Genomic DNA, 5,039 nt, shown 5'->3' with positions numbered 1-5,039 from the left:
TGCTTTTGGGCCTTCTGTGTGTGCCTAAGGGATTTTAATAAAAAATTAGTAATAACCCTGCTGCCCTGGCTCGCTGCGGCTTTTGGCGTGTTTGTGGGTACGAGGCTACTTCTGCAGTACAAATTAAGTCACTTTAGACAAGCAACCTTGAAAGCATTATGTGGTAAGTTCAAGCAGCACACTTTGACTCCAGGAGGACACAGTCCTTTACTGGAGGCCAGCTCTGGGTTTAGAAGCTGCAGTAGGATTTCATCAGGAAAGAAACCCTGCAACTGCTGTATTTGTCTTCGATTATTCTTGGCAACACTAGAAATACATACCCAGGTTCATAAACACTGTATAAAATACTGCAAAAGAGTGAGTTAATGGCAAAAAGTCACCATTAACAGATTTTTTTAAACAAATGCTAGCTCTATAACCTTCTTTACATTGATGTAATGCTACTAATAACATTGTCTTTATTGCTAATATCAGCACTTGGTCCTTGGCATGGCTGGATACAACTAAGCCAGGAAAGTTTACCTGAATTCATTTAAAAATACAAAATACCTCACTCTCCCAACTTTATAAAGGTAACTTTTCTAATCCCTATCCTAGAGATATTTCTTTTAAAATGGTATGAATTATGTTCTTTATGCTTCAGAATATCAATACCTCACTGGATCCAAATCTGCTGCTGAGTCCATTTACAATTCCCTATAAACTAAATTCTGTATGCAGAATTTTCCAACATCCAGGGAAATAGAGGAAAAAGGTAAAAACATTGTAGGGCTACAGAGACAAGAAACACAGGAGAACAAGCAGCTCTGTGTCTCCTGGGTGGTGGGCTGCTGCTACCAATTGCTCCAGTGGGTCTCTATCCCTCCAGCACTCCATGCTGGGGATGAGGGGTTGAACATCTCCTGGATGGGTGAAAATTTGGAAATTTTTATGTCACAGGTAATGATCATGTCCTAGAAGCACTGCCCAGTCCCCAAGCCCTGCCTGGGTAGGAGTGTGCCTGTACTCCTGTATTATCAGTGTTTGCTATTTCACTCTGAGTTGCATCAGGTTTCTGTGATCTCTACTAAAGAGCCTCCTCTTGGGTGATTTTCTCCCCCTCCAAGCCCATGTTTACTATTCTTTTTCCTTGCAAAGGAAAGTATGGAGAAAGCATCCAATTCCTTTCTAAAGCTACCAGGCAAGAATTTATCACCAGTTGAATTCCACAAACTTTAAAGCCACCTCATTTTCTCATTTTTCAAATCTGATTCACAGCTGGGTGTGTTAGGTTGACAGTCCAGCAACTCTCATCCTAATCCCAGTGGCTCCATGAGCTGTTCCTGGGATGAGCAGGGCTTACAGGCGTGTGCAGACCTGGGCTCCTCCTGCCCATCAAGGTGACATAGACAGCAATGTCCCCGAGCGCTGTGACAAGGAAAAGGGGCTCCTCTCTGTAATGTGACCTAGATGTGACCTAGAAGCGTGCTGGAAAAGAAACAACTTTGGCTTTCAGCACTTTGTCACACGGACGAGTTGGGCTTCAAAATCCTTTTATCCCACTCACACGTGGCTGCACGCCCAGATTCCTGTCACCATGTGCCATGTGCTCTCGACTCGGACTGACACCTTCCCTCTTGCCAGCTGCACTTGCCGTGTTTTGTGGTGTCAGGCAAGGCTGTCACAAGAAAGGACTATCCCAGTTTACTGTTCTGATGGCCAGGACAGAACCCAATTACTTAAAAGAAGGTGGGACATGAGCACAGAAAGAAGGTTTCTTTTTGAAAACAAAGCAAAACCAGTATTGTGAACCTCTAAGTTGCTCCAGAGCAGTGGAGCACTGGGGGTGGGTGGCTCATCCCCATTATTCACAGACTGCCCCTATTGCAGCCTCCTCTCCATGAAAGGATGAGGAGGAGCAGAAGGGATTTCCTGGGGAGAATCAGCACAGCCAAGGTAGCTCATGCTCCTGAGTGCTGAGGCTGTACAGCTCTAAGGGAGGAGATTGGGAAAAACAAATTGTGGTGCTGAACATTTCCCAGCAGCTCTTCCTTCAACCAGTCACAAGCAATGGGCTCACTCGGACACCATCCCAACGGATAAACTCCATGGCTGGCAAGCAAGGAATGGGGGGCTGCCAGTGGACACAGTGGGGAATAGTCTGATGTAGCTGGAATACTGAAAAACTCAGAAACAAACGGTCCTCTTTGCATACACCTATAAACCTATAGATACACACAAATGTTTTGCGACATATCCGAGTTTGAAATGTGTTAGCACATCAGCGCTTCCAGACATGTCTGGAAGGTGCATCCAAGTCCCTTCTCTTTCTTACCAAACTTGTTTACTTTTCCTCATGGAAAGCCGCAGCCTTGGAGGCCGCCTGGCACCACATCTGCTCAGCAAGTGCAGGAGTGGTCTCCAGAATCAATCTCTATCTCCAGCATCCCTTATGCTAAGGTCTGTGAACAAACAACGTGGAAAAAAAAAAACCACCCAAGAAAAAGAAAAAAAAACCAACTAAAAACTTTTGTCCGTGGATTCAAAAGAGCCCTCTTCATGCCAGATTCATCTACATTAAATTGGTCATGACCTTCCAGGTGTCTTTAAGGTTGAAGTGTTTGCTGGACCATTTAAAGCTCCTCTCCCGGGCTCCTGCGACCCTCCTGACATGGAGAGCTGGGCTTTTAAGAGTGTAGCCACCTTGTCAATGCTCAGAGGTCACTAATAGCCTGCCTTGGGCCTTCCAGCGGGTCGCATTTGGCTTGCTAGCCCAACACAAAGGAAAAGGAGAGGAAAGCTGGGGAGGGGGGATAATTATCATTCTTCCTCTCCACCCCCCCTCTCCAGGCTGAGAGTTATGCTCCATGTCACTGTGTTAATGCGCTTGCATCCAGGGAGACACATAATGCTCCTCTCAGCCCTGTTTATTAGTGAGATCCATTTGCGAAAGGCCCTTCTTTTGTACCACAATATGAATGTGCTTTGATGGCAAATAATTACGCTAGTCCTTTTGACATGAGGATCCACAGGCTGCCCTAGTTAAGCCAGTAATTAGCCTGTCCTCCTTTTTTTTTTTTTTTTTTTTATTATTATTATTATTATTGAGAAACTACAAATTATCCTCATATGAGCACTGGCCATTGCTTTTTCTCTTTTCTATTCTGCCTCTCTCCCTCTCCCTTGTATCTCTCGGCACTTTGGATAAGCGGAATGCAGCTGCACTAGAGCAAGATAAAGCTCCGCCATCAAGATGATGAACAATTTGGATGAAGAGGCTTCGAGATGAACACAAAAGCTGAAGAAGTGCGGCTGATGCAGCCCCGGACAGCTGAAGAATGCTGCAGTCTGCAGATGAATAGCCCTCATTTGTGAATATACAGATTTTCCATGATGAATAAAAACTGAGTGTAGGTCACAATAAATAAACTTTTTTTTCCCCCTTCTTCTCAAATAATAATTCAGGTTCCCGGCACCAAACAGCTGTAAATTGAAGGTTGTGCTTAGTTTTCTCAACTCTCAAAGGGGATAATTAAGCTAAGCTCATATTGTTTGATATATTAGCGTAATGATGAGCTACTATATTCTGGCTTGTTTCGAGTTATTTTAGGGTTTTTTTTTTTTCCATTATCTTTTTTCTTAAATTACATTTCAAATACATTTTAAATCTAGAAACAGCATTTCTGAAACACAGTTGCCCTGTGTTTGGGTCTATCTGGAATGTATTCATATAACATTTAATTAAAGATGCTACATCCCCCTTTTTGGGAAAAAAGTGTGGAGGTAAAAAATGTTATTTGACTAGTCCTGACATAATCTCACTCAACTGCCAAACCTTTATCCTTATTGGTGCACAACTGTTAAATGTGGCTGTATTCTTCATCAATACAGACAGTCACTACCCTTCTGGAACTTCAGGACTGGTAGTCCTTGGCAACCATAAAACCACTTCAGCCCGCCTAATTTTTTCATAATTTCACTTGAAGATCATCAGAGGGCAAACAATTTTTGATTTTACCTGTAAACTCGGGGTTCCGCGCACAGACTGGTGAATGTCATCTTTTTAGGGTGGCTGACCAGATTTGGGGCCTCTAAGAAGTTTAAAATACCTGCAAGTTGAAGACGTATCTTGGGAAGCAGAGTAAAAGTGAAAGAAGCCCACGAACCTGAGTGCAGGTGGAGAGCAATGGTCCCAAACATGCTCATAAAAGTAGGATACACAGCAATAATGAGTAGGACTGTTCAATAAAAGCATTTGTTATCTTGTCATTTTCCAAGCTAGAAGAACACATGAAGCTTTTTCTCCGTAATCACAACCCACAATAACTGAGCAATGATTATATTAGAGAAGAAGGAAATCAGGGAGCAGCACAGGGCTCTGACTTTAGTTTCAGTATTGAGTAGAAAGTTCTGCTAACCTAAGTCAAACAGACTTTTCCTCTTACCCATGTTTTGAGAATTAAATCCCACAGCACACTCATTTGTTTATATTCTAAGGCTATGGCACAACTTCATAACATGGTGAGAAGAGACAGTTCAAATATTTCAGGAAAAAAAAAAAGATTATCCTACATCTTGACCCGTTTCTGGAACCAATGTCAAGCCACATGTTTTTTATGGTTCAAAAATGTGTGTGAATTGTTCCTTTCATCTCTAGTTTGGGATCAAAAGGAGAACAGCCCCTGTGATATTTACAGCATGCCTAGAAAGAAACCCCAGGAATCTTCCGCCAAAGCCTGTTCCTATGAGGTTTCTGAGTTGCTCTGCATGACCAAGACTCTGACATGGGGTGGGTGAGCATTGGGGTGCCAGTGCCAAACTTTTCCAGCTCTCCCAGCCTCAGTGGTAATGACTCGTCCTGATTTCCCAATGAGGATTATAAATCCCCCTGTCACTTGCTTGACCTGTTGTCATACTGCAAGGAGGCAGCCCAAATTGTGAGGATTTCAGTGGGTTCAGGATCACATTCCCTGTCTTCTTTACAAGCCCCTCATGGTCTGCTCTAAAGCTTTGCCCATTACCCCTGTCCTTGTGCTCATCCCATCAAACAGCAATGGGAT

The sequence above is a fragment of the Corvus brachyrhynchos genome, unplaced genomic scaffold (genome assembly GCF_000691975.1).
Source record: "Corvus brachyrhynchos isolate BGI_N302 unplaced genomic scaffold, ASM69197v1 scaffold69, whole genome shotgun sequence".
NCBI lineage: Eukaryota > Metazoa > Chordata > Aves > Passeriformes > Corvidae > Corvus > Corvus brachyrhynchos.
This window is presented reverse-complemented; position numbering follows the sequence as displayed.